This window comes from Pogona vitticeps, chromosome 6 (genome assembly GCF_051106095.1).
Source record: "Pogona vitticeps strain Pit_001003342236 chromosome 6, PviZW2.1, whole genome shotgun sequence".
Lineage (NCBI taxonomy): Eukaryota > Metazoa > Chordata > Lepidosauria > Squamata > Agamidae > Pogona > Pogona vitticeps.
In genome coordinates this window covers 23,118,685-23,132,956 of record NC_135788.1, presented here as the reverse complement: position 1 = coordinate 23,132,956, position 14,272 = coordinate 23,118,685, and positions in this window count along the sequence as shown.

Here is a 14,272-nt window from a genome sequence, read left to right as displayed (position 1 = left end):
TACAGACCCAGGGTAAAGAACTCAAGGATAATTACAGACATTCACAGTAACAATGTGGAAAAACATGGAATCCTTCGATGGCAAAACCAGGGATAAAGTCGTAGTACTAATTTACCAGAAAACAGCATATTAAAGCGATCTACAAATGTTTAATTTTGGACAGATTGTTCCCAGTATTAAATTTGTGAAGGAAACTATATGGCTTTTTTTAGGGGTAACAAAATTAATAAGCTTCCCTCTGAAAAATCAAAAACATTTCCACAAATAGATTTCCATTTCCCAGCAGAGCAATATCAAACATTTATGTATATGCAGCTTTTTCTCTTGTCAGACAATGTAGAACAGCGATTCCCAAGAGTAGCTGCAGGCAAAAATTGCTGTAAACATTCTGTACACACCAGTCTCAGCCACACAAACAGTAATGATCTCGTGACATCCTAATTAATAAAACACAAATGTTTCATTAGAGGAACGCAGAAAACAATTTTGAGTTTGCAATTGTTATAGCTTCTGAATACACTAGTTATCAGCTATGCATTTCCCTTACTTTTAACAGGGATGGGGTCTCACAAGTTGTGACTGGCTGCTGAGTCCAACTTAAGTGGCACCAACAACTCCGCGTGGCTCTTTTTTAAAAGAAGACGCTGACTCAGTTTTTCCAAGTCACGTTTTGAGTCCCTGTTAGGGATAGGCCTCCCTCCCTGCCACCCCTGCCACTACCATCCTCAGAGGCAGGAGGCCCAGCTTCCCTTCCAAGAGCCGAGAAAGCGGTCCGCTCCTGGAAGGGCAGTCTGCTTGCTGTCTCTGCATGTAAACACACCGCAGATAAAGTGCTGTGGTTTGGGTATTATCACACAGACTATTTGTGTACATTAATTGGTTGTTAATTGTTACTAGAGTGATGTCATAAAATATTTGTTTTGTTTTGTATTGCTTTTTTGTGAAAAGTTGAACTGAACTGGGAAAAAAAAAGCTAGTTTACATTGCTCTTGTCATTAGAAGTCAGGGACTTTGGCAAGTCTTTGGATGAGAGTCCCATATACAAGTCTATGGGTCTACGTCCTGAGTCCCAAGCCCATGGGGGACAGGGCAAATGACTTGAGACTCGAACGAGTAAATCAGTTTCTGAAGCCGGCAACCACACTAGCCATGAGGAAGGAGACAGGAGATGCAGCTGCAAACAGTCGGCAAACGTTGTGGAAATTGAAATGCAAGATGAAATGGTTAAAGAATCTATGATTGTGGGCACAAAATATAGGGCATAACATTGATATTGATCAATGGCTGAAAATATGGCAAAATAACATAAAGCTCACAAGATCGGTTAATTTTAAAGAGAATATATATAAGATGTTTTATAGGTGGCACATGACCCCAGAAAAATTGTCAAAGATGTATACAGATGTATCAAATAAGTGTTGGAAATGTGAAATACAAGTGGGAAGTTATTATCATATGTGGTGGTCATGTGGAGTAGCGAAAAAATACTGGAAAAGAGTACATGCTATGTTACAACAAATGTTGCTCTGTAAGGTGCCATTAACCCCAGAATTGTTTTTACTGAGTATGATACCCGATAATATAGATAAGTCAAAGAAATATATAGTTATATATATTGTGACGGCAGCTAGAATTATATATGCTAGAAATTGGAAAAGCCTGACGGTACCAAAACAAGAAGATATTATTGAAAAGATATGGGAAATAGCCGAAATGGATATCTTATCAGAAGTCATGGAAGATCAACCCCTGCAAAAGGCAACAGAAAGATGGGATCTATTTAACAAGTGGACTGAATCGACAGGCAGCAGCTGAATAACATATATTGAAACGAGAACTTTATCTACAAGGCAGAAAAGAGTAAATAGAATAACTTAAAATTTTGATATGGCAATAGGTATAGATTGGATATCAGTATGTTATCGTCTCCCCTCTTCCTCATCAATTCCAATTCCCTTTTCCTTTTTGTTAAAAAATAAAAAATAAAAAAATTTGGAAAATTGGGGAAAAAAGACAAATGTTGTGGGCCCTTGTGGCAAAGTCCACAAAGGGACCTCACCCCTTCTGGATTTGCCCACGGGTTCCTTCATAGTCTGTGGCTTCCTAGTCAGTGTGTTTGGATGAGAAGTGGTGGGGGAAGGAATCAGTTTCTGAGATGCTCCTTTGCGCGGTGTCTCCCAGGAAGCCCTTCTCTCATTCTCTCCCTTGCCCCACTACGTGATCACCCAGATTTCCACCACCCCCTGCCAGTTTCACCCTTGAATCTACCTTACTCCCTTAGACAGCGGAAATTCTACTTGTAAAAATAACCTTACAGTTATTATGCCTTTTCTGTTTCATCCATTTAAACATTTAATGTTACAAACAACAGTATTCTGAATGACCATCAAATCAAGGAGTTTTTCCTTGGCCTTGACCGAATGAGTTCTCAATTAAAAGAATGATCACCACTCCTTTTGATGAAGTTAGTGCAGATGTTTTGGAAAATATTATTTTTCCACCTACAAGGTAATGTTATCCACCGTCTAGACCTGTCAGAACAAGTACCATGTTATAGATCTATTCACAAGACAGCAAATGGCCACCTTTAAAGAATAGTACACACTCACTACCACAGTTGTCAGATCACTAAACAGAATCTCATAAATTCTTGACACATAGCACTTATAAAGACATTTCAGGTCACATGATCATAGATGAATAAGCCAAAGAAAGATGAATAGTATCTGCATATGAGTATTCTCAAGAAATACATAATTTTTGATTCTTTGAATGTGTTTTATAACAGGCAAACTCTAAGAGCCTGGAAGATCTTGGTTCCCACCCCTGGATGTTTGGGGGGCTGTACCACAGCCCCTCAATTTTTCATCTCTCCCAGAAGCCTTGGGAGAACCATTTTCCATTTAAATGCAACACATGCACCATGATTAGTCAGAGTTAGGAACTGACAGGCTGGTTTTTTACAATTTTTTTTTAAAAAGGCTAAGTCTGGATTAAATGAGAATTGAAGGCAAAATTAAATTGCATATTTCATTCCTTGTAGATTCTACAGTGAAATTGGGGCTGGGTGGACTGGATGACCATATAGCGGGGTCTGAGAAACTGAGAAGTTTCTTGCGCAGGGGTAAAACAGTGTTACTTTTTAAAAATTGCCCAAACATCCCCAAATTTAGCACAAAGCAAGAGCAGAATTTTTGCTACACCCATGCCAAATTTGGTGCTGATCTGAGGTCCGGTTTCATAGTAACATTTTTCCCCCTTTGGGGCACTATTTTTTGTTATTCCCCTATAGAATGTTGAATACTGCTAATGCACAATATATTGGTGCCCTGCTGGGCATCAGTAATACATTTTATATAGACTTGGCGAAGACTTATTTGCATCTTCAGCAATTCCGTAGTTCATTTTTCTGCTGAAGTGGAATGAGCCCTGAATATCTAAAAATGCCATTTGAAAAAAAATCTTTTACTTCTCATCAGCTCCCTTCCTCTTTTCTTAAATAATTTTGTGAACTTCAGGAAGAATCATCTCTCTGGATGATTCTGCTGACAATATCTGCTTCTTGAACCAAAATTTTAGGCTTTGTTCTTAGGCCTATGTTTTTCCATATAAAATTCAGAACAATCTCTCATCTGGAACTCAGGCTAAAAGACTTAGATTCAAGCTCGGGTCTGAAAACTTGCCAACATCCCTGACTTCTAATCACAAAGATAATGTAAATGAAACTTGTCAGTCTGTGTTGTACTTTTCACAAAAAAGCAATACCGCTTGCAATAGGGTGTCCTTGGGAGAGAAAAAACAAATTTTGACCCAGTATTTGAGAAATCTGAGCCAGGCCTTAGTCTCAATTCTGTGTTGGCCACCTTCAAGACACAGAGCTGCGTATGGAACACAGTGAGGGAGGCCAAAGATTTTGTATAAAAATACAGATTGTACTCTCTCCACAGAGCTGTGTAGTGAGGACAACCAAATAGGGACGCCGTATAGTAGCTGAGCAACTGATTTCGCATTAAAGATCTGTAAAGCAGCGGGAATAAAGCCATGGCCCCAGGTGTGGTGAAATCGTAGAATGGCTTGGGCTGAGAGTTTGGCTGTCTTGATTGCTGCCCGTTGGTGAGTTAACCAGGAGTGTCGATGATGGAAAGTAATGCCCAGATACTTAAACTCTCTGACCTGCTGAATGAGATTCCCATGGAATGACCATACGAAGGGTTTCCACGCTTTGCCAAAGACCACAATTTTGGTTTTCTCGAAGTTAAGTTGGAGGTTATTGTGTGACAGGTATTCAAGGCAGCAGGTAATTAGTCTCTTTAAGCCCACTCTTGAGCGTGAGAGGAGAACCATGTCGTCCGCGTACAAAAGAATTGGTATCGAAAGGTGGCCGATTTTGGGGCTGTGACCGTTGACAGTGCGTAAGAGAGGGGCGAGATCATTGATAAACAGGTTGAACAGGGTTGGAGCCAGGACGCAGCCTTGCTTCACTCCTCTATTGGCAGGAATTGGGTTGGAGAGGGCCCCCTTAGACGAGATTTTAATGCGGCAGGTGGAACCCGCGTGCAGTTTTTGGATTAGAAAAAGTAGCCTTCTGTCGATACCCAACCTGGCAAGCTTGAGCCATAAAATGTCTCTGTCGATTGAATCAAAGGCCCCTTTGAGATCTAGAAAGGCTGCATAAAGGCGAGTGTTTGGCTGCGAGGCGTATTTAGAAATCATGTGGGATAGAATCAGGCAGTGGTCTAGAGTTGACTTTCCCTCCTTGAAGCCCGCTTGCTCTAGGCCCATGATGTCTTGATCATGAAGCCAGTCTTGCAGTTTGTAAAGTAGGTGACTGGCATACATCTTCCCTATAATATCAAGGAGGCTTATGGGTCTGTAATTAGCTGGAGTTTTCCTGTCTCCCTTCTTTAGGATCGGAATTATTACTGCCTGTGTCCATGACTTGGGCATCGTGCCAGATTCATTAATAGCGGTAAATAGGGCAGCAAGTATCGGGGCCCACCAGTCCGTATATGCCTTTATCAGTTCCGGAGGAAGGGCATCGGGGCCAGGGGCCTTACCATTTCTGAGTTGGCCTATGAGTTTTGTTGTTTGGCTGGTTGTGATTGGGGCCCACTCTGGAAGGTCTCGAGGTGGAGGCGCAGCTGATGGAGTTGTTGGCTTACAGCTGTCGTGAAAGGTGGCCAGGAAATGATGTTCCCACGTCTCGGTTGGTATATAAGGGAGATCAGGTGATGACTGCTTGAAGATGAAAGAACCAGAAACCACTTCCCAGAATTTTTTGTTGTTACCAGAATGGAGCGCCTCGGCTAGTTGGGACCATCGGGCCATTGCCGAGCGGTGATGGAGATTCTTAATGGCTGAACTGAGGAGAGTTTTCAGCTCGAAGTAAAGGGAAGGGGGCTTGGAAGCCTTGGAGGATCTGTAGTTGTTGTAGATCTTTCTCAGGTGCTGCTTCAGGGCGATGGAGACCTTGTCTAGCCTGTAACAGGGGGCTGAGGCCTGTTTTGACGGGAATTGGGGGAAGGGTCGCCCCAGGTTAGCTGTTATGGTATCTGTTAGGTTCTCAAAACCTTGGATATAGTCCTCGGGCTTCGATGACGATAGCCAGTTAAGAGAACTATACGGAGATATACCTGGCTTGGTTATTTTTTCAAAGAGTTGTTTGGCTCTGAGGTTCCAGTGAATTCTGAGCAGAGTCGGTGAGTGCTCGGAGGGAGCCAAGTTCATCGGGGGTATCGGGTCTATGTAGGGGGCAAGGCTGCATGATAAAGGAAGATGGTCACTGGCTAGAGGCTCGCCCACCCGGAAATCGGCCACGTATGGTAACAAGGGGATGGGGATCAGGATGTAATCTATTGTACTGGAACCACGGGGGGATATAAACGTGAATTCACCCTCAATGTCTGCCTCAGTAAGACCGTTTAGCCATATTAAGCCTCTGAGCAGGCACAGTTGTGCCAGGTAGGTCCCCGCATCGTTGATTTGATGGTCTTTGGATAGCCTCCCTGAAATGTAGGGATACAGGGGGGAAGTGTCGCTAAATGTCTCCGACACGCGATTGAAGATGGTCTCACCCTGACCTACCCTGGCGTTAAAGTCGCCTGCCAGCAACAGCGGGGTCCCAGGGAACCGGAGCTCGAGGTTATCAAGAGCAGAGCTCAGGGATTCCCATTGGTTGAGCCTGTGAGACTTGGAGGGAGCTGGAGGCATGTAAACATTGGCTACTAGAAGCTCGTGGTTCCTGGTTTTCAATTTTATGGCCTGGATTTTGCAAATGCCGTCAACGGAAAGAATGGCGTTGGAAGCTATTGTGTCGGCTACTAGTATTGCTAAACCCCCGGATGGCCGTCCCTTTGTCGTGAGCCTTTGAGCTGGTAGGGAATATGAAACATATCCGGCTAGGGATATAGGGTGAGCAGTCCACGTTTCTTGTAGCAGTATGGTGCTGAAGCCTCGAAGAAGATCACAAAAGTCAGGATCCTGCTTTTTGCCATGCCAGCCCGCCACATTCCAGGAGATCAGACTTAGGTAAGCCGATGGAGCAGAGGGGAGTGGGTTGACCGAATGTCAGTTTGAAGGCGACAATATGACGGGTGGCATTGAGTCCGGAAGTGAGCTTACGGCATAGGAGTCGGCCCCGGCTCGGATGTCCGCGTCCGGACTAGCCGAGGGTTCTGGCAGAACCGGCGAAGCTCCAGGACAAACACTGGAGTTCTCTGAGGTGTGAATGTCCGCAGTCACCAAAACTAGTTTAGACGGAAAACACTGGGTTGGAAGTGAAGTTGAAAGAGCTTTAATCTGGCTGGGCTCTTGGACATTGGGCGTTTGGAGGAAATTGGTGAGTTGAAGTGTGTTGCTGTTGACCCTTCCTTCGGGACTGGGCTGACCCACACAAAGGCTCTGGGCTGCTCTCTTGTGTTGAGCTCCGGTAGGCGAAGGGGCAATTGGCAAGGTACATTCTGCCCGTGTAGAGGTGGATGGGGGCGGTTCAATCTGGAAGCTTCCTTCAAGTGAGGGGGATCTACCCTTGTAGGCTTTTGGCCAGGTGGTGGCCCCAGTGGAAAGCGGTGGAATCGAAGTGTTTGTCCCTCGAAAGAATGGAGGATCTCCAGAGGAGCTATTAGGATCGGAGGGATCTACTAGGGTCTTCAATTCCTGCCTTAGTGCCTCAACCTTCCTGAGCACCGAGTATTGATTTTCCCGTGACAAGTCATTAAACCCATGAATGGCCTCGAAAGGCACGGACTCGCTGTCTATATCTATATCAAGTTGCAGTAGGAGTTCCCCTTGAGCGGGACCATTGATGATGCTAACATCAGGCCGTGTGTGGGGTGAAGTGGACAAAGACTCTGTCAGAGGGCGCGTGTCGGTGAGCGTACAGGTGGAGGGCTCCGGAGCTGGCATGATCGTGGGGTTCATCATGGGCGGCGTCTCCCTCGATTCGTCTTTTTTTGAGTTAATGCCGGGAGATCCTATTTGCCCCGACGCTTCGGCAGGAGGGCTGGCTACAAGTGCCGATGGCAACAGCTCTGATGTTATGGTTAGGTCAACAGTCTTCGGGTGCTCGCTGGCAGTCGGTTGTTTGGCTGGGGAGCATGAAGCCCTTGGGCCAGGGAGTAAATTTCCCGGTGCATCGGCTGTAGAATTGGGGACCAAAGGATCAGGAGGCGAGGTGTTACTCGGGTCTTTTCTTTTTGCCCTTCCTTTGCCTTTATTTTTGTCCTGGGTGTCGCTTAAGCTGGAACAAGACGTGGATATACTCGCACAGGGCTTGTAATGCAAGGTTTTTAGCTTAGCTAAGGAGCATTCAATGTTATTAGTTGCTGCTGTCAGTTCAAGTAGAAAGGATGAGACTCCTAGGCTCTTATCAGGCGAGGGGTCGACTTTCGGACTGGTATTCTGAAGGCCATGAGCTCTAGGCTGCAAACCGGGCAGCTGTCCAAGACTTGGCCTTGAAATTTGAGAGGAGACTGATAGGGAGTGAGTCAGCACGTTCGTTGGAATCAGTGGTCTGATAGGTGTGTCGCTGAACACTCTGCGTAGAAGAATATTGTAAGATTCTAAAAGGTGTTTTCTTTCATGCAATAGTCGAGGGATTCTGAAGCTTTGAAACCTTAGCAGCATACGCAAACAACGTGGCAGCCGGGAGGACCGCGGAAGACGTGACATTTCCAAGAGATCGATCTTATTGCTGTCCATGGATAATAGACTGCCCAGTGAGTTAATCACATGCCGCTTGCTTGACCATCTGCCTTTGTTTAGGGGAGTCGCCCAGATCTCTAACACAATTTGATTCTTGCTTAGGGAGAGGCTTGTTCCCATAGGTACCTCAGCACATGCCTGGTTACCGGGTGCGGTTGCTTTTGTAAGTCTCTCTGGGTGGGTGGAATAGAGTCCTGTGTCTTGCCCGGGATGAAGGAACGTGGGCGGTGGCATCTTGTTCAGCTGGGCCAGCTGAGCTATGATGAAGCTGAGCTGTTGGCATATGTATGTTATTGTCTTTCCAGTGATTGCACAGTGCTCACCAAGCAGCGGCAAAAAATGATTACTGAAGGCATTCTCAGGCTGTGGGAGCTGTTTGTCGCAGGGAACCAGGGAAGGGAACTGCTGGGCTTCTGAGGAATCTCTGTTTAAGGAGCCAGGGGAGCCGGGTTTAATGAACTCACCTTCGAGATCTGCGGTGTCTGACCATGACGGGCAATCTTCCAACCGCCTCTGTTTGGATGATTTGGTCGGTGAGTTCTCTTGGCTGAGAGGATATTTGGCTCTTCTCCTTTTCTTCATGGTTCCGCAAGATAGTAACCAGGGAATCCGAGCAGAGATAGATAAGAAAGAGTAAATAGGAGAGGAAGCTGCAACCGCTATCTTTGTAAACAACCAAGAAGTACAAAATCAGACCGGAGCTGAGCTGAGTGTGACTGCTCCCGACGCAATCTCTGCATCATATGCTGTTTCATTGCATTTTGTACATGGATATCCGCCTGCTCCACCAGTCGGTCTTTCCCCCCTCCCACACGCGATGGGATGACCTAAAGAAAACCCAATACCTCTTGAATGGTACTAACAAGGAAGTTACTGTATCAACTGCTCGATATGTTCACGCCATTATTCAGAGACGTCGCAACATGCCCTCTCTAAAATGAGGGGCTTAACGCTGTTTTTCTCTGCACCCCACTCGCAGGCAACGAACCCTGTATGCGTATTTTACTGTATTTATTTTGCGGCTCCTTTTGCTGTATGCCAATAAAGGTTTATTATTATTATTATTATAAAAAAGCAATACAAAACTTTTAAAAAGCATATTATGACATTATTCTAGTGACAATCACAACCCGTTAATTACCACTAATAGTCTGTGTGATAATACCAAAATCATAACACTTTATCTGCAGTGCATATACCTAAGTTATCCTCATTCCATTGCAGAAAAAAACATACACCCAACTTGTTGCTGCTTTTGACAGCATTTTTAAACCCACTGTGCAATATAGGAAATTATCTAAGGTCCCTTCTCGTGGGTGGAATTTAATGTATTTGCCACCACACAGGAATTCTATAGTTTTATCAGGGAAATAAAATAAAATACCTTGATGCTAAAACGTGTGACAAGTGAAGTAAAAATCTTCTATTTTCACTATGTAATCACTGATAATTTAGCTAAGCAAGCTAGGCAGTTATCAAACTTCATGAAAAGCTATAATTTCTGTCTTAAATTTTCTCTGCAAAGAATGCAGCATATATTACACTCATCTTTCCAAGTTTTTTTCCAAAACAAAAAAAATCTCTATGCTTCTTTAGGCAGTTAATCATAGGCATTGTTCTGGAGACAATGGCACTTAGAAAATTACCAAATGGCATACCTGTATTTTGACCTGCCTTGCATTACTGTCTCACATCTGTTAGTTAAACTGAAAATAAAATTATATGAACGACATTGTTCAATTGTGAAAAAAAGAGTTTATTGTGGATCTTTACTCTCTCTGTGCAGAAGTCACATGTAAATTGTTTATCCGAGTCCTAAAGAAAGATTTAGTGCTTGTAAAAGTTTGGCTGAGAGAGGGGGAAGGAGTGAATGAGAGAGAGAGAGAGAGAGAGAGAGAGAGAGAGAGAGAGGCCGTATCCAGCTATTATGCCCTTTGAGTTGATCAACATACTTAGAATGGAGCTCCTGGTCTCCTCCTGCTTCATCATTGCTTTGCTTATGGAAGTAAAGACAATTCTGTCTTGGCAGAGAGATTCTGAGAGTTGTAGTACAAAAACAACAACAACAACAAACCAGCAGCTCTGTTTCTGATGAGAATAAGTAAAGAGAAGACAGAGAACATCTAGTTTTTCATCCATATCTGTGTTGTGTAACTAAGGAGAACAGTTGTTTTCAGCAGCAAGAAAGATGCAATTGACAGCCCTAGATTAGCTATAAAAACCACCCCCAAACATTAGAAACTGACCAATGAGATAGAACACTGACAAAATTGTAAAATAATTTTCCTGGTTGTGGGACTGGACAATCAAGTTGGCAGGCATAACTTCATCAGAACTTAATTTGTGCCATCAGTCTCGGAAACCTTCCATTATTCTCACTTGTATTATCATTAAAGATGGGCCTTCCATGTCTAAATGAAAGACTCCAGACATGATCAGATAAAGTCATGTGAGAAGAGAGCTTACTGTTCAAGGAAGGCAACATCTGAAGCCTTTTAAAGCCTGGTTGAAAACATGGACATTGATTGGATTGCTCTCACCTTCTTGTCAGTCTTTAGACAAGAGCATTAGCAAAATCAAGAGTTAAGCAGCAACATCAGATCCCATATGTTATTTGAATGACTATACAAATGCACTAGAGTCCACCTTCTTGCTTCTTTTAACAGCAAAGATATGTTGAGTCATCAGCTGCCATCCATACTATACGGAAGGTATAAGTAAGTATACTATAAGTAACCACCTTCCATCAGGAAAGAGAAAGTGTCTGACATCACTTACAGTAGAAGGATTAGTGTCCCAGTGTACACATCTCAGACAGATTTTGAAACATTTGTAAGGCTAGAATGAGTTTATGAACTAATTAATCTGTTTGTCTATCTGAACTTAAATTCATTTCCCGTCATTAAGAAACCACACAAATAAATACATTTATTTATTTAAAATATTTTACTCAACTTTTCTGATTCAAAAGGTCCCAAGGCAGTTTACATCAAGCCAATATTTAAAGCTAAAAACAGTAAAGATGCAAATATTTAAATGGGTCAAACAAATACCACAGTAAAACGTGGTAAACAGAAACAATACGAAAACATATTCAAAGCAGTAAAGCACAACAAGGTTTGCCTGAAGAGAAAAGTCTTCAACTGCTTGCAGAAGGGCAGCAAAGATGGGGCCGGCCTGTCCTTTTGTGGGAGGGAGTTCCAAAGTCTGGGAGCAGTCACAGAGAAGGCCCCACTTTCATTAATTTCAGTTCATTTTTTTAAAAAAAGCAAAAGGCCCATATGTGAAAAATACAAAGTTTAGAGATGAGTAACAACTTTTGGAGGACCTCAAAAATATTACAAAAGTGGCTAGAGATTCCTGATTGTTCTAGAAGTCTTTTTCAGATGAAATATTACAAAAATTAGAGGATGAGAAGGTACAACTAGTTCAAAAACTTGGCACAGTGTTCTTGCCGTCTCTGTGCACCTCTGTAGACGGAAGTCATATGGTCCTTCCAGACATTGTTCTTCTCTACCATTGTGTTTGCAACACAAGGAAAAGTTACCATAGCAGTCTGGTCCAAAGCAAGGGGAGTAAAGTTTTTCTTCCACTTATCTCAAGTTTGTGTGTCATGTATGTATCCATACATACTAGACACACAAATAGACAATACTGGTAAGTGTCAAAGTGAAGAACAGTGACAGTGTTTGCAGCTCCCACCTCCCTCCAAAATACAAGCAATGTGATCTTACACAACACTTATTGCATTAATATCAGCACAGAATATGATCCTGTACATAGTTGTTACTTGGCAATGAGTTCAGTTAAACTCATTGGTGCTTACTGCTAACTATGTGGGTGTAGCTTGTAAAACTGAGCCCTAATGAAAGACCTTAAGGTAGCTAAAATGCAACTTTCAGATTTAGAAATGAAAGCACTAAGACGTGCTATCACTTAGACCATCAGAGAAGAGATTGGGGATGTTTGGCCTCCCAAATGGTGTTAAACTATAGTTCCCATCATTCTCATCTTACATTATGCTTGCGAGAGCTCACAGATATTGTACTCCAACAGTATCCGGAGGGCCACTGTGGTGATTCTGCAGTGAATACATTTTCTGTATAGGTTTGTATTGGTTTCCATGGTAAATGATGGAGTTTAGTTTACAGTTGGACACGGGATTTGTGCTAGGAGTGATAGTTATGATAGCTGAGAAGTGACAGGACTGTTTATGGACAGAAGAGCTGACTGGCCTGTTTTTGTCTTGGCTGGAGAAGTTCTGTATTTTGTATATAAGGGAGTGTGTGTGAGAGAGTGAATTAGTAAAAACTGTGAATTAGTTCCAGCTGTCATTTAGAATTTGAGGATTAGAATGAAAGTAGTCTGCTCATGAAAAGCTTGGTAATAGTGTGGCCTTGTTAATACTTGTGTCAAAGCAACTATTTATCATGAAAATATAATATTTAAGTGTTAAAAAAAGTTAAAAGCTTTTGTTATACACTGGAGAAACTGACAACTTAAAACATTGCTATTATAGTTTTAGGGCTTTTACCTGTACACTGAACTTTTGTATTTCTTTATGCCTTTTAAAATAAAACTCTTTTTAGTTTATTAATGCTGCTTATTATTTTATAGATGATAGTCACAAGTTATTATAATCACATACACTGCTGATCATTGGTGTGACACAAGGTGTAGATAGTATCATCAAAGTAAACTAAAGTTTGCTGTGTTTTATCAAAACCTTCCTTCCTTTTAAAAAGATCGTGCAAAGTCAGCCTTTAGCTGAGCCAAAGTTATAGCAGCAGTATAAAAGGGAATTCTGGCTGTTTGCCTGGGTTAGTCATAGTGATAATCCAAGATATAGAGTCCCTGTACAGAGGTTTAAATAGCAACCCTTAACATAGTGCAGATGTTTGGAAATGGCTGCTATTGGCAGCAGCACACCTAGATAGAGAAAGAGGGTGAATCACATTGCTGTTGGAAAGCCCTAAAGAAAAGGAGAGATGTTAACTAGTCATTCCCGTTTTATAATTTTCTTCATTTTCTGATTTTGTTTATTACAAATCTGTCAGAAGCAAAAAAGGAAATTAATGCTGGAAGTGCATTGATTCACATCTGGTGTACAATTGACACAATCCTAAAAATACCCCATGGATACAAAAATAAAAAATGTGTATTTCTAAAAGCCAAGGAGTGACGCAATGGCTGAAATTCTGTTACTTAGTGTGTAAGTCACAACTAGAGAAGGTCCACTGAATTAATGGAATTTGCAGAGGGGTTGGCTTACTCTAGTTGCAACTTACTACACTTGTTGTTGTTTAGTCATTAAGTCATGTCCGACTCTTTGTGACCCCATGGACCAGAGCATGCCAAGCCCTCCTGTCTTCCACTACCTCTCGGAGTTGGGTCAAATTCATGTTGGTCGCTTTGGTGACACTGTCCAGCCATCTCGTTCTCTGTTGTCCCCTTCTCCTCTTGCCTTCACGCTTTCCCAACATCAGAGTCTTTTCCAGGAAGTCTTCTTTTCTCATGAGATGGCCAAAGTAATGGAGCCTCAGCTTCAGGATCAGTCCTCCCAGTGAGCACCCAGGGTTGATTTCCTTACTACACTAGGAAACAAGATTTCAGACCATGTGAATTTATAAATGGAGTCTCTTTTTTTAGTTTAGTAAATTCATAAATTAGTTTTAGTCAATATGATCTATTGTTGCCTAAGCAAAGTGTGCAAATTTAATATAAGGGGGAATTGCTTTTAGGTACTTCTCCTCCTCCTCCATTAGGGCCCAGCATGAGGAATTTTATCTTTTACACACTGCATGATTTGTTTTACTGCTGAATGATTAATGACACAGTATAACTTCATATTGGGAAAATAGACTCCTTTTTATGACTTTGGATGGATAATTTAGCAAGAGAGATAATTTAGGCTTTCTACTCTGTTCCCCAGATGAAACTCTGAAACCAACTATTTAAATCAGGAAAGGATTGAATACTAATTACTGAAAATTAATGCACACTTCCTTCATCGCCATAGCAGCTTCCATCTTGTAAGTGCAAACCATGAGAAAGGAAAGGATGGGCCTTT